The sequence below is a fragment of the Petaurus breviceps genome, unplaced genomic scaffold (assembly GCF_028583685.1).
Source record: "Petaurus breviceps papuanus isolate PSGF00001 unplaced genomic scaffold, PetGlider_PUasm1.0 175, whole genome shotgun sequence".
Lineage (NCBI taxonomy): Eukaryota > Metazoa > Chordata > Mammalia > Diprotodontia > Petauridae > Petaurus > Petaurus breviceps.
In genome coordinates this window covers 15,539,577-15,563,486 of record NW_027185764.1, presented here as the reverse complement: position 1 = coordinate 15,563,486, position 23,910 = coordinate 15,539,577, and the positions used below count along the sequence as shown (strand labels likewise).

At 44.1% G+C, this 23,910-nt stretch overlaps 1 protein-coding gene across 2 annotated transcripts in view; it reads left to right on the top strand.

The window, feature by feature from the left end:
• The window catches only part of ELFN1 (extracellular leucine rich repeat and fibronectin type III domain containing 1), a 197,429-nt gene that overhangs the window by 110,789 nt on the left and 62,730 nt on the right, over positions 1-23,910 (top strand). For both annotated transcript variants that reach the window (XM_069084816.1, XM_069084815.1), the window contains exon 3: positions 2,122-2,287. The gene's annotated coding sequence lies outside the window, so the exon portion shown is untranslated. The remainder of the gene's footprint in view (positions 1-2,121; positions 2,288-23,910) is intronic.

Below are 23,910 nucleotides of genomic sequence, written 5' to 3'. Positions count from 1 at the left end.
CTTCTATGTATATTCCTGTTTGCAGCCTCTTGCCATGTGACCGTGTGTGTGTCTGTGCATGTAGGGCCTCTAACAGCTGTAGGTTGTATCTGTGTTTGTTTTTCCCAGTGATAAGTCACTGGGAGATGGAAAAGATTTTCCTGGATCCTGCTGAGGGGTCAGTCCATCATTAGCCGTGATGTCTGCCTTCCCCGAATGTGCTCCTGACCCACCTATGAGTCAAAGGGTGCAATTGTTCACTTAAAAACCGTGATGTGTTATTGAGCACCAAACACATCCCTCACCCGAGTGCAGATTGGAAAGAAGAATCATGAGTGTCTCCTCTGTGCCTGCCCCTCCGTCTGACTCCTGTCCCCACGTCGTGTATCGGTCCCATCTCTTCTGCCTGACTACATGGTTCCCAGTGTGCTGCTGTTCCCCCGTGCACGTATATCTCAGCCTCCGGCCTGGCATCCCATCAATCATTCTGGGGAAGAGACTTACCACACCCCATCGCCTTTCCTGTTCTTCCTCCCTGCTGGATACAAGCTCTCCCTAGGCAGGCCTATTGTTCCTAAGGGAATAGAGGCTTCAGGCTTTCTAGCCTATCTTTGGGATCTATACTAGTCCTAGAAAGATGTTTTTCCTTTAAATTCAAGTTTGTTCCTTGTACTCACAAAGGCTTGTTTCACTTACCTTCTGAGGCATAGTGACATCTGGGGAGGGGAGGGGGTTATCTTGCCTTTCCTCCTGTCTCACCTATATATACTATCTCTCCTTATTAGAATGAGCTCTTTGAAGCAAGGAGGGACTGTTTGGCTTTTCTATTTGTATGTCCAAGGTTGTGTATGGTCCTTTGCATCTAGTAAGCACTTAATGGATGCTTTTTCATTCATTCATTCTTCCTGAGCAAGGGTCAACCTCCTGTATGTGTATTTCCCATCTCTGGAAACTCCCAGGCAGTTTCCATCTCTGGAAAGCTAGAAAATAAGGAAATTCTTTGGGGGAAGGAGTAGGAAGGGCATTTTTCTCCATGTACTCCCCCCATTCTTATCTGTCATTGACTTGCCAGGTAGCAAGATCCATCCCCCATTCCTGATCTCCCCTTGGCCTACAGTATTGAGTATATACGCCTTTCTAATTGACATCTATCAATACATTAACAAACCCTTACTGTCGTTATTATGATAGTTAATATTTACCTAGTATTTTATGGTTTATGAAGCACCTGCCTCAGAACACCTCTGAGGTAAGGAGCACAAGTCTTATCATCCCAAATTTACAGTTGAGGAAACTGAGGCCCAGAGAGGTTAAGTAACTTGCCCATAGGCCTCCAGTAAGTAGTAGAGTCTGGGTCCAAATCTTAGTCTGTGTTCTTTCTACAACACATTGCCCTTGTGTGCTATATGCTATGGAAGATATAGGATATAATGTATAAAAAGCCTTGTTCCCAAGGAGCCTGGGTAGCTAGGTGGCACAGTGAGTAGTGTCAGGTCTGGAGTCAGAGTCATTTTTCTGAGTTCAAATCTGGCTGCAGACACTTACCAGCTGTGTGACCCTGGGTCAGTCACTGAACCCTGTTTGCCTCAGTTTTCTCATCTATAAAATGAGCTAGAGAAGGAAATGGCAAACCACCCCAGTATTTCTGCCAAGAAAACCCCAAATGGGGTCATGAAGAGTTGGACATGACTGAAATGACTGAACAACAACAATAAGGAGTCTACAGCCTAGTTTGTTAGACCCTTTAAGAAAGAATGAATGTGCCAGACAAGATAAAGTAAATAGGAAATGAATGATACTGTAGGAGTTTGCAGGAAGGAAAAATTCAGTAAGGCTCTATCTCCAGGTTCCCGTTACCATGTCTCCTCTGGGATGGTTCTGTTTTTCTTGTCTGCGGGGTCTTTCTCTGACTCCACCCTGCCCCACTGATAGATTGGCTTTTCAATTGATTAATTCCAACAGATGGTTGATCTGCTTGGGAGCTATGTCCTGTTTTCTTTCTCATCCTTTTGTGACTGATCTCTCCGTGAGTCCAAAGGATGGCCTGTTTTGATAACCAGGGTCTCTCTTGGATCACTGAGCTGTTATTGGCATTGTTTTCTTCTGTCTCCCTTACAGAACTCCCTTTCTCTTTCTCTGCAGATTGAGTATTGGTCTCTGTGCCTGATCCTTCCCCACAAATCCTGGAACCACTGTGTCTGTCAGCAGTGAGAGATGAGTAGACTCTCTTCATGACGTCAGAGGAGAAATATACACCAGACCGTTCATCTCAGATGCTCCGAATCATCAGGCTGCCCCCGGCTTCCAGGTAAGGGATGATTTATTTTATGCTTTCTCAGCAAGGAAGAGGGGAAGCTACCTTTTGAAGAAGTGGTCAGTCCACTAGCAGATGTGGGAACCAGGATAGACACCTTGACTTGAGCTGAAAGGGTAGGGTCCTTGTTTGGGGGCAAGTAACAGATAAGAACCCTACTATTTGCGGAGAAAATGATCAGACAGGGTTCAAGCCCATGACCCAAGTTAGGTCATTCCAAAGGCGATTCCCTGAGAACAGGTAGGAATGGGCAAAGGCAGAGGGAGGGCATGAAGGTTCCATTGAGATATCATGACTGGAGACGCATCGGGGGATCTTGAAAAGACTTTGGAGAGAAAGAATCTGCTGTCTAAGCCCTTGATCATTTCTTTCCACCAGGAAGTCAGGAATCAAAATGGATCTGAGTCATGGAAAAAGAAATAAATCTGGATGAAAAGTGACTCCTTCTTCTAGGCAGCTAGGTGGTATAGTGACTCCACCGAGACTGGAGTCAAGAGGACCCAAGTTCAAATCTGACCTTAGACGGTTATTAGTTGGGTGACCTGGGCAAGTCACATAATCTTTGTTTGCCTCAGTTTCCTCAACTGTACAATGGGGATAATAGCCACACATACCTCACACATGGTTGATGTGAAGATCACATGAGATAATATTTTTAAAGTGTTTGGTGCAGTGCCTGGCATATAGTAGGTGCTTAATAAATTCTCGTTTCCTTCCTCCCTTTCATTTCTTTAAGGAACCTGCATGTTCCAGATCTCAATTTAAAGCAAGGCTATGTAAAATGAATCGTGGGTTCTAGTGGGTTCTGTTAGAAAATTATCTCCCAAATGACTAAGTTAAGAACTGTGGGGAAGAAAGAATTTAAAGGTGTCATCCTAATGGCCTGCCAGATACTCCCATACCAGCAGTGTTGCACCTGGTGGGAGCTGTACATTTTGCAGCTGTGTAGATATGGCAAAGAAAGGTCCCCAGATAGAAAGGAATCAGCGGTTGTAGTTCATTGCCCCCCATCCCTGACTTTTACCTCTCTTCTTGGCTATATTGCCTCTGGGTTATGTAGATCCATCCATCCCTCCCCTCCCTCACCCATCCATCTGTCCGTCCACTCATCTACCCACCCATCTATCCACCCATCCATCTGTCCATTCCTCCCTCTATTCATCCATCCGTCCGTCCGTCCATCCGTCCATCTGTCCGTCCGTCCATCCATCCATCCATCCATCTTCCCACCCATCCACCTACTTTTCTGTCTCTCAGAATGCCTTGGTGTGGGGAGGGTATTTCTTCCCCTCAGCCTCCCACTCTATTTGCTATGGATTGGTGGCCCAGCCAACCCCTCCCTTGGTCTTAGGGTCCATTGTATGTTACCTGGTTTTCTGTCAGCTGATGTACAGGCCTTATTCATGTCATATCTGAAAGTTACTACCAAGAGCTGCCACAAATCATGAGGGAATGCTTCAGGTGGGAAGTGGTCATTTGTTCTTCAGTCTCCCCAGACCAACAATGTTCAAAGAATGGTCCATGGGACCCTTTTAGGGGGTCCTTGAGTCAAAACTATTTTCATAATAATACTAAGATGTTTTAATTTCTAATACAGTAAACATTGATCAGTACAACCCAAGTAGACAAAAGCTCTTGGTGGGTCGTCCTTGATCATTTTTAAGAGGGTAAAGGGTCCAGAGATCAAAAAGCTTGAGAACTACTTTTGTATACCATACAGACTTCCCTACCTAGGGCTCTCCTGGCATTTAGCTGTGAGAGTTTCTTCCTCGTATTTGGAAGAGAAAGGGCTACAGCACTGATAGCATAGAATGCGACTTGAATCTTGGACTCAGAAATCCTGTGTTCAGATTCTGTCCTTGACACTTAATCGCTTTGTTGCCTTGGACAACTCACTGAACCTCTACTTTTCTTGAGCCTCTGTTTTTATCATCTGTAAAATGGGGATAATAACATCTCCACCTCCCCAGATTCCAATACATTCACATATGTGGATCACTTAGTATACCATAAAGCGTTATATAAATCAATCCATCGACCAACAAGCATTTTTAGAGCTCATTTTTTTAAAGGAATGTTAAAAATAAATAAAAACCAAACGAATAAATAAAATATTAAGCACTCAGGTACTGTGCTAGACACTAGGGATGCAGAGACAAAAACAAAACAGCCCTTGCCCTCTGGGAGCTTATGTTATTATTGTTACAACTTAGCATTGTTTACAGTGTCTGCCACAGCTGGCTTGTTACATCAGCCCCTGCTGATAGCTGCCACTGCCTAACAGATGATGTCCTTTACTCCAAATATCCCTTAAGTTAAAGACTGTACTTCACAGTGGGCAGCGAGGTGGCTCAGTGGCCAGAGTATGAGGCCTAGAGTCAGGAAGACTCATCTTCCTGAGTTCAAATTTGGCCTCAGACACTTACTAGTTGTGTGACCCTGGGCAAGTCACTTAACCCCATTCGCCTCAGTTTCCTCATCTTTCAAATGAGCTGGAGAAGGAAATGGCAAACAACTCTGGTAACTGTGCCAAGAAAACCCCAAAAGGCGTCGTGAAGAGTCAGTCACAATTGAATTGACTAAATAATGCTTCACAGTATTATAGACCAATAGATTTGGAGGCTGAACATCTGGGTTCAGTTTTGTTACTTCCTAGCTGACCTTGGGCTAGTCAATTCCCTTCTCTTGACTTTCGGGTCCTATTAATTGATCCATCAGTACCATATGATCTCTTAAGGCTCCTTCTCTCCCTAAAATGATGATCGTAGGTTCCTTGTTAAATATGTAAAGTCAAGATTCTGTATTTTGAGTTGAATGAAAATAAGAGATACCTGCCCTGTGTCCAGATGGACCGAGAGAGGGAAATTCTGGTTGTCTAGGCACATGCCCCTACAGCAAAATGGGGAACCCAGTCTGTCCTGTGCCAGCGGCCTCCCCCACAGTTGGCACCCGTTGTCTCCAACACAACTGACTTGCTAATGGGCTTCTTTACCTGGCCGGTTCTCTCTCACACCAAGGAGAGTGCTATATACAGCCAGGTCACTTTGAAAACCTGAGCCTCATGAGGTCTGGGCTCGAGTCCACCTGCCAGGTCTCTCCTCTGGACTTTTCCCAACACTCTTTAGAGGACAGGAGGTCCTGCCTCCCAAGCAGGGCTTCTCCAAGATGAGAAACCCAGCCTCTCTCTTGGGAGATAAATTGGAACTAGGCCACTGCAGTGGTCCAGGAGGTTCCAGAAGGAGTTTTTTTCTCTTGGGCCTAGCATCCCTCCACTTTGCTGTGGATCTCACTCCTCTACCACTACTACCACCACCATAGTCTTTTAGAGACTGAGTCAGAGTTCTGAGCAGCCAGGGGCCGTCAGCATGGTATGTCTTCTATTACAATAGCAACAAATCCTCACCCCTCCTGTTCTATGATTTACAAAGTATGTTTCTCATCACAATCCTGTGAAGAAGGTAGGGTAGGAATTATGTTACACTTATTTTTACAAATGGGTAAACTGAGCCTCAAAAAATTGAAATAACTTACTTGGGGGTCAAACAGCAAATTAATGAGAGAGCAAGGATCAGAGCCCAGACCTGCTGAATCTTGTCCAGTGCTGTTTCCTTGTCCATACTGGACTTCACGACATGGTGATCTTCTGGGACCAGTGAGGATACAACTGACTTATCCAAAATCTAAGAGAGCCCAGGAAGGAGGAGCCATCATTGACCCAGTGGGCGAGGTTAAATAGGAGTTTTCTCTCTTCGTTCATTGCCCTGTGCCCTCAAAAGGAGAAAACCAGCCTCTCATGAAAAGTTCTTTGGTCTCACTGTGGCCTAGGCTGGGACTGGGTGGTGTAGAGATCATGATATCATAGAATGAATTTGAAATTTGGTTTTTACATGTGCTCTTGGTGATAGATTCTTAGGACTGAGAGCTGGACAGGCCCTTGGAGATCATCTGGACTTTAACTATGGTTTACTGAGGAGGAGACTGAGGTCAAAGGGTCTTTTCGTTGTTGTTATTGTTGAGTTGTTTTCAGTCATGTCTGACTGTTCGTCACCCCATTTGGGGTTTTCTTGGCAAAGATACTGAAATGGTTTGCCATTTCCTTCTCCAGCTCATTTTATAGATGAGGAAACTGAGGCAGACAGGGTTAAGTGACTTGCCCAGAGTCACACAGCTTGCGTTTGAGGTCATATTTGAACTCAGGTCATCCTGGGCTCAGACCCAGTGCCCTATCCACTGGTCCACCTAGCTGCCCCAAAGGTCCTTATGGAAGCTTATCTCTATATAGAATTTTATACATATTTTTCTTTGTTTTTAATTATAAATTTAATATTTTATTTTTTCTTCAATTACACGTAAAAACAATATTAACATTAAAAAATTTTTTTTGAGTTCCAAATTCTCTCCCTCCCCCAACTCCCATTGAGATGACAAGCAATTTGACATAGATTCTACATGTATAGTCACACAAAACACATTTTCACATACATATTTTTCAAAGGTCCTTCCCATACCTTATGTCATTTGATTCTGCCAATGACACCATGATCTGGGGGCAGGTATAAACCCTTTTCCCACTTCTGCAGATTAAAAAAAATACTGAAACCCAGAAAGAGGGGTGATTTACCCAATATCCCAGTGTTGGCAAAGCTGAGACCAGAGCCCATATATCTTACCTCTGATTCAAGTACAATTCCTTCAGCAGTTCACTCTCCCTGGGGATTTGCCAGAAAGTGAGACCTGGGAAGGGGATTTGCCATGGAGCCAAGCTCACCCTGGGGAGAAGCTGCATTTCGGGGGGCCCAGAATTGAGTCAGTCTTCATGGCCCCTCAGAAATGATACCTGGGTGAGCACTTAGGAATGCTCATACCCTGAGCCATTTGCACTTTTTCACTTTAGAACTGGAGAAGCCCTGAGAGCATTCATGCCCCCCTTACTCCTTGGCATGGTCTGGTCCCTTGGAGGCCCTCGAGAACCTGCCCACCCCATTCCTGGCCAGCCTCAGGCTCCTCTTTCCCCCTCCCAGCCCAGAGAGGGGCCAAAGCTCTCCAAGCGCTGTAGTGATGCCATCTGGGTCACACACACTCAAAGAGACCCTGGAGGGGAGCAATTTGCTCCGCATGGACTGCCTTATTGTCGGGTTTTTTTCCCAAAGTCTACTTAGTACTTGATTAACCTCCTAGTTGGAAATTCTCCAGCCAGCCCCTTCTGCTTCTCACCCACTCGCCTTTTCTGTTAGAACCAAAAATAAATCTTAGAGATCCTGCTCCGACCTCTTTATGTGACAAAGGAGGAAATTAGCCCCAGAGAGAAGTGACTTGCCCAAGGTTACATAGTGCTTTAATGGTTGAGCCGAGAACAGAAGCCTCCTTTAAAGACTACTAAAAATGTTTTAGTGTTTATTTATATATTGGTTTTCTGTTCTTGTGTTACTCTCAGTCCAGCTCTCCCTTACCCCAGCAAGTTACTTCTTGTAATGAAAAATAAAAGGGAACATGCAGGGGAAAGCATTTCAGCAAAAATAATCAACATATTGACTGATGTATGCCACATTCCTCACCTATAGTCCCCCACCTCTGCAAAGAAGTACATCTAGAGCTCTTTCATTGAAGCACAATACATTATACCTTTTCCCCAAGTGGGCTTAGGACCTCAGAATTCTATTCTGGCTCAATCCTTTCTGCTATTATTCAGTGGCCACAATTCCCCACCCACTCCTTATATTTGACTCTCATGTCCCTCTGTCTGTGACTACCCATCCCAATAGGAGACTCTTGCCTGATCCTCCTTTCCTTCTCTGCCCAGCTCCTCACATATTTTATGCCACGTATGCATTTGGGGGAAAGCCCAGACCACTCCTTAGGGCCCATCTGGACCAAGGTCCTCAGGAAGACTGGGCCAGATCTGGGGTAGCCCCACTATTTCAGGTCTGCCATGAAACCCCAAACCCTGTGAGAATCTACAGTATGAAGCAGTTTTGCTTCAAGTCAACTGTGGCTGGCCAAGTCTGAGTATAAGGGGGCAGTGGCAGCAGCCTTAAGGGTGGGTAAAATGGTACATGGGCCAAGGGAAAAGGGTATGGGACAGGGCAAGGGAGCTGGCACCAACTCTGTCTGGCATCTCCCTGAATAGTCTCAATGGAAATCTGCAGAGCAAACAGTCCAAGGAAAGATGCTGAGTTGCCCAGAAGGAGGGAGACAGAGAAAAAGAGACAGAGACAGAGAGACACACAGATACATGAAATGGTACAGAAGGACATAACAAGAGACAGAGGAAACTCAAGGAGATAGCTCCATTGGCCCAAGCCTAGTACCTAGGTGCAAACATTGGAGACCAGGACACTGGGTGAGCTCACTCAGTCAGTAAGGCCCCTCTCCACCTATAGCAGTAGCAGCTACAGGCTGACAGTACATGCCTAATTAGCCTTCCATTGTCCATAAGGGCTGTTGCATCGTTACTGCTGGGTCTCTCCAGTGTCAACTGGGTATCTACGGCAACCAGTTCAGCAGCAGGTGAAAGTCAGTCATTTCAGCAGTCCTAATAAGCTTGGTGAGAGGACAAAGGAAGATGGGTGGAAGAGACCAGGAGAGACCAGCATCCCCAGTTCAGTTACCCCCATCTCCAGCCTTGGACTTACCCCGCCCCTAGAAACAGGTCACGAAGGCCAGTTCCTTAGATCCCATCCCCAAAGGTCCAAGCAACTACTTCCCAATTTTGAGAAGCAGCATCTTCTGGTTTTAAAATTTCCATTCCTCCAAACACCCCTTCCACATGTCAGGCACAGGGTCATTCTGGGGGCCATGGCCAGTGTGGCCACAGCTCAAAATGAACCCAGGGAGGGGAAGAGATGGGGAGAAAGCCCTTCCTGGAACCAGGCTTCTAGATACCAAAAGGGTTTCTCCTCTGAGCTCCTAGAGGTGAAGGATCAAAGTGGTAAAGAGGAAACAAGACTAGGAAACAAGAATACCTATGCACAACTCACTAGTCAGACACACACATGTGTATATTTATGTATGTGTGTATATGCATACACACATATGCAGGACTTCCCTAACTCTTATGTCTTCACCATCAAACCTTACCCACTTCCTCTTATGACAGGCAAAGGAGGCAGCCTAGTTCTGGTTTCTTGGCTCTGGACCAGGTTGACAGCACATGCATGGCCAGGGGATAAAAATTATGGAAGGGACCGTTCTGTTCTATTCAAATCTAAACTAATCTATTCCACTATAATCTGTTCTAACCCATAGATAAATATAAGCTTTGTATGTTACCCTATAATTAATGGGAGATGTGTGCTTCCATTGGCAATGCCTCCTGGGACTATGAATGAAACATGTTGGTCATTCAGTTCACAGATGGATCCACCTGGGTTCTAGCCCCAACCCTACCATAATGCTCCAAAAGTAGGCCTCTTCCTGAATATAGAATGCACCCTGAAAATGAGGTCTTGTGGAAAGGAAAACAATATTTAAGTATGGACTGGAGAGTAATATTAATTATGTCACAGGTAGGTAGGTAGATACACAGTAAAATATAAAGTTATTTCTTCTCTCTGTCCCTTAATTTCACCCTTTGTAAGATGAGCAGGTTAATGGCAGAGTGAATAGAGTGCTAGGCTAGAAGTCAAGAAGATAAGAATTCAAATCCTGCCATAGACATTCATTAGCCATGTAACCCTGGGTAAGTCATTTAGCCTTTCTCATTCTCATCTGTCAAATGAGGGGGCTGGGCCTCTGAGGTCCAGCTCTAAATCTATAATCCTATGATTTTTAAAGTCCCCTCCAATATTCCAATCTATTTTGTTTCATTCCAATCTATTGCTTTGCCATAATTATTTGTTAGATAATTATTTATTAGCACTGGGCTGCTAGGTGGGTCAAGGTCAGGCGTCAGGAAGACCTGAGTTCAAAACTGACTTCAGACACTAGCTGTGTGACCCTGGGCAAGTCACTTAACCCTATTTGCTTCATTTTCTTCATCAGCACAATGAGCTGGAGAAGGAAATGGCAAACCACTCCAGTATCTTTGCCAAGAAAAGGGGTCGCAGAGAGTCAGACATGACTAAACAATAACAAAAACCTAGCACTGCTTGGAAGGTGTATGGAGAAGTCTAAAATGTTTTTCCTGTCTTCAAATGGCTTACAATCTTTTATGGTAGCAGGGTATGATGATGATGATGATGATGATGGTGATAGCTAGCACTTGTTTAGAGCTCTGTCATTTGTAAAGCACTCTACCTATGTTATCCCATGTGATTCTCACAGTAACCCCGGGAGGGGGTGCCATTATTATTATTACCATTTTATAGATGAGAGATTTAGTAACTTGCCTAGGGGCACACAGCTAGTGTCTGAGGCAGGATTCAAACTCAAGACTTCTAAAGCCCAAGTCCACTTAGCTGTCTCCTGTATTCAATCAGGAATCCGTCAGTTATGCTACATGATACTGCTTATGCCAGCAAGGGCAGTGAAGCAGGGGAATTTCTAATTCAGCCAGTGAAGTTCAGTGGGCAGTCAGGAAGGAGGGAGATCAATAGTGATCCCTCAGGAGGGTATGAAAAAGTAGCAGTTAGAGCCAGCCAAAGATCCTGTTAGGAGGGGATGGGTGGCAGCAGAAGCGGGGGAGTTTCCTATGTCTAAATATTTTAGAATCTCCCAACTTGAGTCATATTTCATCTTTGTTACTGCTTTGGCAGCCCTAATGCTGTCCACCTAAAGAAAAGGCTGTAGCAGCATCCTTCCTCACTTGGGTTCTAACAGCCCCAGGCTGTTTCTGCTTCCCATCCTTAGTTTTACTGTCTCCTAGTTTTACTAGGTGCTTAATTTCTCCTAGCTATGGGACTCATGATTTCTTTTCTTTTCTTTTCTTTTTGCCTTTGGAGGGGGGAAGGTAGGGCAATTGGGATTAAGAGACTTGTCCAAGGTCACATGGCTACTTTTATCTGATGCCAGATTTGAACTCAGGTCCTCCTGACTCCAGGGCTGGTGCTCTATTCACTGTGCCACCTAGCTGCCCCTGGGGACGCATGATTTCTGGCTCCAATCATACCTCTCAGTCTCTTTCCCTTATTTCTATCCCCATTAGACTCTAGCCCACACCAACCTCAGGCCTTGATAATGGTCCATGATGCCCACTGCCAGGTAGTGTGTAGAATAATAGGAGTCTATCCATGCAGGATTCCAGAGGGCTCACGAGGAAACAGAGAACCAAGCTCCCGATAGGTGATCGCCTCTAAGTGCAAATTGAGATGTATTTTTTTAATACATATATGGCCAATGTGGGAATTTGTTTTGCTTGACTATACATGTTTGTAACAGGAGATTTTGGGGTTTTTTGCTTCCTCCGTGGGGTCTGGGGAAGAAACAGAGAAAGCAAATCTTCATTTGGAAAGAAAAAAAATTCTTATTTTTTTTCCCAGGAAATATGTGCATTCTCATCAGACGCATTTTGTCATACAGTAATCGGTCTTTACTTCTGTTATGTGACTATATTATTATGGCTATTATTATTAATACTATAGAGAATAATGAGCATACAAATTCACTTTTTTTTTCTAATCCAAAATTAGAAAGTTTCACCCAGGGTGGTATTGGCTACAAAATCTTATCTTAAACTTATAGTTTTCAAACAATTGTTGAACACTTTTAATGTGTTTTAATGTGGCTTCTTAGTGAATATTCTAAGTGGATTCTTATAATTTTTTATATTTAATTTTAGAGTCAAACACCAGAACACCAATAGAGAATAGAGAAAAGAAACAAAAACATGTTATAAACTTAAATATTGGACCTTATATACAAAATAAGAAAAAAAAAAGCATGTCATGTGCATAGCAGAACATGGGAGGATTTAAAATATGTAACAATAAATTTTCATTTTAAGAAAACCTGTATGGTAAATAATACGTTTCATGCTGAGAACTGTCCATCTTTTCTTTGCTTCCTTATAAGGAAAAAAAATTTTTTTTAAAATATCATAGGGGGTGTAGCTAGGTGTTGCAGTTACTAGAGCACTGATCCTGGAATCAGGAGGACCTGAGTTCAAATCCAGCTTCAGACACTTAACACTTACTAGCTGTGTGACTTTGGGCAAGTCACTTAACCCCAAATGCCTTACCTTCCCCCCTCCCCCTCCAAAAAAAAAAGATCATAGGACATATTTTTGAGACCAAGCGTAAAGGTCCTGTTCTCCCCCCACACCCATTTTTTGTTTTGCTCAGTAAAGACTGAATTCTAGAAGGTGGTCAGTTTTTTAAGAATAACTGAAATTAAACAGGGGTGGGATATAAAAGGGAGAAAAAGCAGTGAGAACTCTTTAATTCAGATTTTTGTTGTTTAGTCATTTTCGTTGTGTTCCACTCTTTGTGACCCCATTTGGGGTTTTCTTGACAAAGATACTGGAGTGGTTTGCCATTTCCTTCTCCAGTTCATTTTACAGATAAGGAAACTGAGGCAAAGAGGATTCAGTGACTTGCCCAGGATCACACTGCTAGTGTCTGAGGCCGGATTTGAAATTAGGAAGATGAGTCTTCCTGACTCCAGACCCAGCACTCTATCCACAATACCACGTGGCTTTTGAAGTTCCTTTTCTGTATTTTAAAAACACAGCTCCGAATACATTGCAAAAACAATTTATAGAAGAAAAAATCAGTCTTCTGCTTTCCTGAAGCTTATAGATTAAAGGGTCTGAAATGGAGACAGCCAAGCCCTGGGAATAAGAACAAATGGCATAAGAGAGTTTTTGCCCTGTCCAGCAGAGTGGCTTCTGCTTTTCCATTTCCCAGAACACAAAGAAACCCAGGTGTCACTGGCCTCAGGCACAGGCTAGCTCCCATGCCCAGAGAGCAGCCCCTAGCACTTTTCTCAGCCTAGTACTTAGAGTGATACATTTTGAGCTGGAATCAACTTAGGGCTCATTTAGCCATAGGGTCATAGGTCTAGAGCTGGAAGAGATTATACAGGCCATTTAGACCAACTCTTTCATTTTACAAATGAGGAAACTAAGTCCCAGAGAGTCAAGTGACTTTCCCAAGGTCACACAGGTAAGTAAGTAGGAATTTGAGTTGAGGTCTTGTGACTCTAAATTCACTCTTCTTCCCAATGCACCTCAGCCTCTCCTAACATCACTTTTTCACAGGCAGTTTAGTAAGGGTTAGTGTCAGAATTCGAACCCAAGTCATTGGAATCCAGTGTCCTTTACTGCTACGTCTCTGACCAGGATCTGAGGTAGGCCCATCTGCCACTGAACCAGAGAAGTCTGGTACAAATAATAAGAATGACTTACAATTGTACTTCAGGTGACAAAGTAGAGGGCTGGACCTGGAGTCAGGAAGACCTGAATTCAAATCCAGCCTCAAACATCTACTAGCTATGTGACCCTGGGCAAGTCACTTAACCCTCTTTGCCTCAGTTTCCTCATCTGTAAAATGAGCTGGAGAAGGAAAGGGAAAACCACTTTAGTATCTCTACCAAGAAAATCCCAAAAGGGGTCATGAAGAATCAGACACAACTGAAAAATGACTGAACTGAATACCATAGCACACAAAGGAGATGGTTGGTGTAAGCATTTAAAATCCCTACTTGACAGGTGAAGAAACTGAAGCTCAGAAGGGTCCACTGATTCAAGTATCAGGGCTCAAACCTGTCTCCTGACTCCAGGTCTGATGTTTTTTTCCATTGAATCACAAAATCAGGAGCATGTGTATTCGTCTCTTCTTTGGCTCTGGACCAGCCAGACTAAAGGGCTTCCTCAGACACGTTTCATGGCCTGACCTGTGTGAGGGAACAATGCTGTTTTCAGCCCTGGATTCTCCTTAGCTTCTCTTGAACACACACTCCCTAGGGGCCAAAGTTAGAGCTTCCCTGTGCCAAATGGGCCAAGCTGTCTTCCCTTCCTCGCACTGCCTCTGGGAAAATGTAGCTTTTCCCTGCTCTCTTCCCCCTTCCCTGGCCACCTCTCTTCCCAAGTGTGCTTAGGCATCTGTGGTCCTCAGCAATTATCATGCCCATCCCATGCCCCAATCAAAAGGGCAGATGGTGGGCAGTTAAGCTTTAGAAGGCATCTTTTTGAATGGCAAAACTCCCAGGAAACCCATTTCTGTGAGCACAAGACCATTTTTTCTCTCCAGCAACCTAGCAATCATGATCTTTCCCTGCTCACTAAGAATAGCATACACATTCAGGGAGGGATGGCTGAATAGACAGACAGATATGTAGACAGATGGATGGACAGGAAGTCATATAGACACATAGCAGAAGAGATGACAGGAGTGAGTATTCATTAAATACTTACTAAGAACTAAGCACTAGGCATACAAAGACCAGCAAACAAGAGAATCCCTGACGTAAAGGTACTTACTACATTCCAATGGGGGAAATTACAGGTGAGCTAGAAAGTGGAAAAGAGAGGGCGAAGAATGCCTAGGCAAAGAGGAGGAGAAGTGTGAGGAGGAGCAGGGGGCAATCTGGGCAGTGAGTCCAGGTGTGAGTGAGGTAGAGCAAGGCTGGGCTCCTTGCAGAAAGGGTGGTACTAAGGAGGGAGTCAGCAACAGGGCAGAAATTTCTCCCCATGGTGGCCAGGTGATGAGAAAGAGAAATCAAGAGTCACCCATTCATTTATTTAGTGAACATTTATTTACCCTCAACATGTCAGGCCCCTGGGCTAGGAAAGACTAGGAAAGTCCTACCCTCAAGAAATGTACGGGTTTCTCATAGGTTTTTATTGACATTGTTGAGTCATTTCAATTGTGTCCAACTCTTAATGACCCCATTAGGGGTCTTCTAGGCAGAGATACTGGAGTGGTTTGCCATTTCCTTCTTCAGCTCATTTGACAGATGAGAAAACTGAGGCAAACTGGGTTAAGTGATTTACCCAAGGTCACCCAGCTAGTCAGTGCCTGAGGCCAGATTTAAACTCCGGAAGATGAGTCTTCCTGACCCCAGGCCCAGCATTCTTATTCACTGTACCACCTAACTGTCCTTCTAATAGGTGGGATATAACATTCTCATTCTCTTCTCCTCTCTCTCTCTGTCTTTCTCTTTTCTCACACACACACCCATACCCCTACTATATACAGAGAGAGAGATATTGGGGGGGATGTATGTGTATAATGTATATATGTATACAAAAATATATATACACATTATTTTTGTATGTTGTATTCTACCTATTATATCCATCCATATATATGCATATCTACCTATCTATGTCTATCAAAGTAAAATGTTTACTGAGACGAAGAAGAGATCCAGACAAAAGATTAAAACAGTGCAAGAAGTAAGAGGTAGGCGGTGGTCCCTGAGCTGAGCTTTGAAAACAGGGAAGTTATTATCAGTGGAGATGTAGAGGGAGTCTGTCCTAGGCCTGGGAGGAGAGCTTGCATGAATGCAGTGGTAGGTAAAGGCAAGATGGGCTCAGCAGTCATCTCATAACTCAGTTTGGATAGAAGATGGTCAGATGGAAAGACCAGAGTGTGGAGAGTCTTAAGGCTCCTGGAAGGTCTCATACCTTGTAGAAGATAACATCCCCTCAGCCAGTTTTTCTCTAATGATCCTATGGACTCCTTGAGATCAGTTTTCATAACCTTACCTACCTAACAGTGGTTGTGAGAAAACTTAAAATTCTATAGAAATTTGTTATTGTTGTTATTACATTAATAACAGAAAGCCAGTTACCTCAAAAGCAGTGTCTCCCCCCCCCCACCCCAACCTAGTAGGAATTATCTAGGCCGTGGCTTCCGATTTTATCACCATCATTATTATTATTAACATGGTCATAATTCACAATCATAATGACCATACTTGGCCCTCAAGAGGACATAGGAGAATGCACTTCCCTCCTTTTTTTTCCTTCTAAGGGCACGGGACTGAGGGCACGGAGCTGCAGTACATACATGCCCATTTGGACTTGGTTATTATGTTGACTAGTTTTACAGATGTGCTTTTTTTCTCTTTCTTTTTTATTCTGTGTTATAAAAGAAGGGTTATATATTGGGAAATGAAGGTGACATAAAAATAAATAAAAATGTTTAAAAATAGTAACACTGATAATAAGAATTCCCATTGATAGAGCTTTTTTATAAAGCGCTTTCCTCACACCTCCATGGGGTGCCTAGTACGCATGTAATTTACCCACTTTTCCAGATGAGGAAACTGAGGGTCAGCCATGTTAAGGTGAAGTGCCCATGGTCACACAGCTAGTGTTACAATGGCCTCATCCCACTGAAGAGTGTTGGACTAGGACTCTTGTTCAACTGGAGGCAGTTGAAAGTTTTCAATGAAAAAATACGAAAACCTCACGCTTGTAGAGTGTTTTTTATTTTTCATATCCCTTTCATGTACGTGAAGTTGTTTCTGTTAAGTTGTTGTTTAGTTAATTAGTTGTGTCCAACTCTTTAACACCCCAATTTGGGTTTACTTGGCAAACATACTGGACTGTTTTGCCATTTCCTTCTCCAGCTCATTTTACAGATGAGGAAATGGAGTAAAGTGGTTAAGTGACTTGCCCAAGGTCACACAGCTAGTAAGTGTCTGTGGTCAGATTTGAACTCAGGTCTTTCCTGACTCCAGCCTGGCACTACATAACTGTCCCTTACATATATGAGCTCATTACATTTCTCACAATAACTTTTTGAAGCAGACGTTATTCCAATTTTATAGATGAGAAAACTGGAAATCCAGAAAGGGGAGTGACTTGCCAACGACAGGTTGGTGGCAGGGCCAGGGCGTGATCCCAGGTCTCCAGATTCTCTTAGTCTTTGTTATTCCCACTGTACAGTGCTGACTCTTGGAAAAGAGAACCCCACTCTCCCTCTCTTTGCTTCCTGCTTTTATTCCCTTATAGAGTGGGGAAGGAACATTAATCCATCCCTGGTCCTGACTCTGCAGTCAGCTTCCAATTCCCTCAGCCTAACCCAGCCCTAGCCTCAGCCCTGCTGCAGTAATTGGACTCTTGGTATCACAAATCCTTAGAGATAATGTATCTTTTAATCGTCTAGCCTGGGGCAGGGCCTAAGATTGGGAGTGGAGTTTCTCTAAGAATAGCCCCTATAAGCTGCTGATTATTGGAAGTGCTTAACCCCTCCCAGCCTCGAACCTTCAGCCACCTCTGCTGCTCCCTTTGCCTTCCCCCATCTGCTCCTCTCCCCCCAGGCCTCTATTTTCTGTTTTTCCCTCCCTGGGATCATTTCAGGCTGTGGTTTGCCCAGGGTTTTGCTTGCTCAGGACAGGGTTCATTTTACATGTAGGTAGACTCTTTCCTGCCCTTGGAAAAGAGTAAGCTTCCTGCAACAAAGCCTCCACCCTAAACAAATGTTTTTGCCTCATATGACTAATTGTGCTATGAGACCAAAACTTCTCACCATTAGAAATTAATTCCTTTGGATTGAGGCTGTATGTTCCATTACCCTCCCTGCCTCACCTCCTCCTCCAATAAGTGTGCCCTTTTTGGTGTCAGTGCCCTCCTCGGTGAAATAAGTACAGTAAGGTGGTGCAGTGGATAAAGTATTGGGCCTGAAGTCAGGAAGACATCCTCCTGAGTTTATAGCTGGCCTCAAACACATCTTAGCCGTGTGACCCTGGGCAAGTCACTTCACCCTCTTTGCCTCAGTTTCCTCACCTGTAAAGTGATCTGGAGAAGGAAATGGCAAACCATTCTAGAAAATCCCAAATGGATTCATGAAGAGTTGGACTTTACTTAGCAAAAACAAAGTCTCCACCCTGCCCGCTGGGCTGGACAATACCAATTTGAGGTTTGAAAGCCGCTTGAGACAGTCATTATGTTATGTTTGAGCAGTCAGTTATGCCTCAGAGGAAATTAATTTGTCAGATTCTTTCTAGAGTACCAGTTTACTCTCTCAGAGAGCATGAAGATGTAGTTGGAAGAACCCCAAGCTGGGAATCAAAGGAGGCCTGAGTCCTGGTCCTTGACTCTGCCACCAAAGTAGCTGTAGGGTGTTGGGCAAGTCACTTCATTTCTCTGGGCCTAATCTTCCTCATCTGAAGAATGAGAGGAGTGGGCAAGAGGATCTCAAAGACCCCTTCCAGGGCTGGCATTGTATGATTCTACTCCAAGAGGATACTGGGAACCCAAGTCATTTAAGTAAGACAAGAGGAAATTTTAAGAGAGGCAAAGCAGGATGAATGTGGAGAGAAGGGCTTGACCACTCTGCCCATTGTAGCTGTAACAATTTGGGTACAGAACACTTTCCTCCCAGTAGTTCTGTGAATGTCATGCAAATATCATCATCCTTGTTTTATCACTGAGGATACTGAGGCTCAGAAAGATAAAATGACTTACTGAGAGTCACATAACTAGTAAGTAGAAGAGCCAATAGAATATTAGGTCCTTGAAGGCAGAGATGGATGGATGGATGGATGGATGGATGGATGGATGGATGGGCGGATGGACGGATGGATGGATGGGGCATTTATTAGGTGTTTACTATGTCAGGCATTGGGCTAAGCTCTGTGGATACAAAATAAAAAGACAGTTCCTCCCTTCAAAGGAGCTTACATTCTAATAGGGGAAGACAACATATGGCCAGGAGCAGAAAAGCGGGGGCTGGAGGGGTATTCCTGGCCAAGCAGCCAGTGTAGAGAAATCTGGTGAAAGTGAGGCACATCATGAAATGGGCCCAGCTAGGCAGCAGTTCTCAGGGTGAAAGGCAGGGTGAGAAAACAATTTAACTTTTGTCTTACCTAGCATAGTTTGTGACACACAGTAGCTGCTTAGTAAACACTTGAATCAAATTGATCCCGGGCTTCTAAATCCAAGTCCAGCATGTTTTCCCTGACCTCATAAAGCTTACAGTCTAGTGACCATGCTCTCTTGTCCCTCCTGCCAAAGCCCTATATCCAGAGCACAGCTTTGTTGCCCCATCATCCTACACCCAAACTAGACCCTTCTTAGCCCCTAGGTACGGCTATGTTCTTTGAGGAAATGTGTTATTTATTAGTCCTCAGTGACATTTCAGTTGTGGTAGTGTTTCAAGCAATCCAAAAATAAGCTGTCAGCACAGGGAGAAAACAGCCCCAGCTAATTAGTGAAAGGTTACTGCTGGGCTCCTGGAGCCCCAGACCTTTTGAAGTCTTCCTTCACATAGCGGTCTGTGTGCATATGTGTGCCTGGCTCAGGCTGCTTTGAATTAGCATCTTGGTTACTAGAATTGCTTCAAAGTGAGCAGTGACCCAACAGGTCGGAGGCAGAGCCCAGTACGACAGTCTCCCCCTCCTTCTCCCAAGCTCCTCACACTGAAGGGTCCACCATTACCCTCCTCAGCTTCAGTCCTCCCACCCCCTATCCTTTGGGACCTGTTTAGGGAATCACAGGACCAGAGATGGAAGGACCTTAGAGGTCATTGAATCTGATTCCCTCATTTTGCAGATGAGGAAACTGAGGTCCAAGAAGGTTAAGTTGAGTCTTTTCTTATTTTCATCCCAGTGCTTCTTTGCAGGATGGCCCTGTTCTGTACACTCTGTCTCTTGTGTATGTGTATATGGGGGGGGGGGGGGGATGGGGGTGGCTAATTGTGATACTCACTGTGAGGTGAGTTTAGGAGTTAGAGCCTGATGCTAATGAAGCCAAGAGTCACAGGTGTGAGGGATGTGATTCTTCTATGGGCCAGGATTCTTGTTCTGTGTCACGGCCAAAGCTAAATACAAACTTAATGTCAAGCAGCTCAAATTCTGATGCCAAAGAAAGCATGTGGGGAGCTCAGTGCAGTCCATTTCCACTATGGGATGCACAGCTGATAGCTCTGTTTGAAAACTGATAGCAAATGTTTCAATATCTTAGTGTGAGTTAAGTTTTAAAATTAAATTTAAAAAAATTAACAAGCATTTATATTCTTTTCTTCCTACCTCTTTCCATTACTGAAAAGGGAAAAAGAAAACAAAAATCCTTATAACAAATACGTATAGCCCAGTAAAACAAGTCCCTACATTGGCCATGTCCAGAAATGTATGTCTCATTCTGCTTCTTGAGCCCATCATCTTTCTGTCAGGAGAGTACTCATCAGCATTTTGGAATTGTGGTTGGTCATTATGTTGATACAAATTCTTAAGTCTTTCAAAGCTGTTTGCCTTTGCAGTATTGTTATTGTATACATTGCTTACCTGGTTCTGCTTACTTTGCTCTGCATCAGTTTAGGCCAGTCTTCCTACGTTTCTCTGAAACTCTATCTTTTGATTATTTCTTACGGTTCAGTAGTATTCCATAACATTCATATGCCATAATTTGTTCAGCCATTTTCCAGTTAATCGGTACTCTCTCAATTTCCAGTTCTTTGCCCTGAAAGATCTGCTAGAAGTATTTTTGGTCCTTTTTTTTTTCTTTCTTTGATCTCTCTGGGATATGGCAAATTGATTCCACACTCCAGGCTGCAAAGAGTAGGATTGGACTGGGAAGGGGTAGCTCCTGTCAAAGTAGGACACACCTCCTCCTGGCAGTGGATGGTGTAAGTTTGTATTTGCAAAGACCAGCATTGGCTTCAGAACTTCTGTCTCTCCTGGACTCAGAGACAGCAGGGTTATAGGCTGAGGAGGGGAGGACATAGCTCCTGCCTTCCACATACCTGCTTTATCTACTGGATCCCAAGATGGGAGAATCCAGGAGGTGATAAATGATAGACCCAATGATTCCTCCCTTTTCCACAACCTTTCCAACCTCCCCCATCAGGACAGACAGTCCCCATTGGGTTCCCTCCTGTCTCAGTAGGTTTTCTCCACAAAAGTCAAGTATTCTCCTTGTCAGGGCCCAGGTGGTTCAGACTGAACAGGATCCTGTGCAAATCCGTAACTTATTCCTTGTGACCAGTGGCTATGGCTGGTGATCCCTCACCTTCTCCTGAATCTGACAATCTGGAAGCAACGTGGTGCAATGAAGAGAACTAGAGACTGGATGCCACTTTGAATGTTTAGTACCTGGGTGACCTTGGGCAAACTGAGGCTGTTACTTAATCTTCCTGAGTCTCCATTTGCCTATCTATAAAACGAGGGACCCAGACTGGGTGATCACTAAGATCTGTCTCTGCATCTATGATCCTATGAATTGAAGTTTTTATTTTGTCCTGGGTTTTACATCACATTTTTTTTTTGGAGGTCATTTGGGGTTAAGTGACTTGCCCAAGGTCACACAGCTAGTTTGTGTGTGTGTGTGTGTGTTAAGTGTCTGAGGCTGGATTTGAACTCAGGACCTCCTGACTCCAGGGCCTAGCTGCCCCTACACCCCATCTTTAAGGACTTAATCAGATAAGAGGAAATGGTAAAGGACCAAAGAGGCAGATGGAGGGAGGGAAGGAGAGATGGAAGGAAGAAAGGAAGGAAAAAGTATTTATTAAAGTGTTTACTATGCTAAATGCTGGGGATCTAAGAGAAAGGTAAGGAAGTTCCTGCTTTCAAGAAGCCCACATTCTAATGGAAAAGAAAACATAATGGAAGGTTTTAATCACAGTTCAAATGGAAAGGTCTCTTGATCCTTAGGGTGCAGTGGCAAGGCAGATGATAATGTCCTTTCTTTAATGTTATTTCCACTTATAAAATTATATCAGTTTCTTATAGTTCCCAGTGCTTAGTACAGTGACTGACACATAGTAGGCACTTAAGAAATATTAGTTGATTTTGAACCTTTTGATGGTGATTCTGAGCACTGTTTTTTTTTTCTGGGCCTTCAAGTCCTTTTGCCATTTCCTTCTCTTTCTTCCTCCCCCCGCCCCTCCTCACTGTTTCCTCAGTCTGTCTCCTTTCCCTGATCTATGGGGAGCTATTTTCTGTGTCTGAATCAGACCAGGTCCCACCTAGATTCCAACCTCTTTCAATTGAGCCCAGGGCAACCTTTGCAGAAGGTCGACTGTACCCCACCCAACATCTTTCCCCTCCTCTTCCCCATCCATACTATAACTAGCTCATCTTTCTCAGGCCTCAAGCTTTATGACTTTAAGTACCTGAGTTACCTTGAAAAAAAGTTATTTTCTTTCTCTGAGCCTCAGTTTCCTTCTTTGTAAAATTAGAAGCCCATCTGAGGTCTCATCAGCTCCAGCATTCTATTATTCTGTGAAGGGACAGGATGACAATTGGTGAAAAGGGAAACATTAGAAGACCTGATTTTCACCCCTATCTCTGATCCCTCAGGGTTGTGTGGCTGGTGGGCAAGCCTCTTCACCTTTAAGCCTCAGTTTCTTTCTTTGTAAAATGATGGGGTTGGACCAAATGGCCTCTAAGGTGCTTTCTAGTTCTAAATCTGCAATTCTGTGAATATTGCATGGCCATCATTCCCAACTAAGTCTGCCTCCAATTTTCCCCTCTCTGGACACCGTTGCCTTCTCTCTCCCATTGACCTTGGTGCCAATGAACCTAATGCCTCCCTTCTTGTCTCGATTTCCCAGGATCTCCTTCTCTTTCCCTTTCCTTTTTGGGTTCCTCTTTCTCTTCTCTTCTTGATTTCCTACTTATTCAAAAGTTTGTCCCCACAGCTCACCTTTATACACCCCTCTTGCTTCTTCCCCATCTTGAGGTGGCTCTGTTCCTGGGGGACTCCATTCCTGGGCTCCTCCCCATCTCTACCCTGGTGAGCTGTCACTGTCACTCTAAATTCTACAACTAAAGTGGGTCAGAGAGACTGAAGGAGGGAGAGGGCCCTCGAAGGGGAGGCAAGAAGCCAAAAGCAGAGATTGATTGGCAGCAGAATTGGGGGACCTGAGGGAGGGCAGGGAAGAGGAATGGAGAAAAAAGGAGAGAAGGGGGAAAGGGGTGGGGAGGAGAAACACAGCCTCTGGGAAGAACGTTTAAAAGCTTAGGTTTCTTTCTGATGCTTCTGTTTGGATGCAGTTAAGTTCCTGGTCTTTGAGTACATGACAGGAAGGTGGTCTTGTCTCTGGGTCCCAGTGCACACCTCAAGGGGTGAAGGACAAGGGCTAAAGACGTGGAAGAAATCATTCACATATAGGGAAACTGTGCTGTGGAGGAAAAAGAGTTGACTCTGCAGTCTAAAGACCTGGGTTTGAGTCCTAGCTTTTTCCCTTACTGGCAGTGAAACCTTGGGGAAGTCACTTGGCTTCCTCAGGTCTTTGTCTTCTACAAAATGAGGGGATTGATTGAAGGAAACAAGTTCCAAGGTGCCTTCGGGCTCTTAAATTCTGTGATTCATAGAGAGCCCACCACTGCTGACCCTCCCCCTTGAGAGAGCCATTAGGAGGCTACCCCTTTTGTGCCCGAAGGGAGTACAGTTTATGAATTTTAGAAAACAGTGAAGGGAACAGCAGGGACCTGAACCTCCCTGAGGCTTGGCTTCCTACACTGCTCTGGTCAGTATAATCAGGAAAAGCAGGGCTGAAATCAAGAGAGGACATTTTCTGCCCCATCTCTCCAGTTGTTGGTAACCTACCTGACACAAATGACCATTTCTTCTCTGTCTGTCCCTCTTTCGTACAATGCATAATTACATGTCCAGGTATATAAACATATGTAAAGAGACTATGTTTATATACACTGAACATAAACCTGTCATGTGTATACCTACATATTATTATGTGGCCAGTCGTGTGTATACACACATACGTAAATATAAATTAGGGCAAAGTTATATAACACATGTACATGCATATGATATATATTAGGGCAAAATC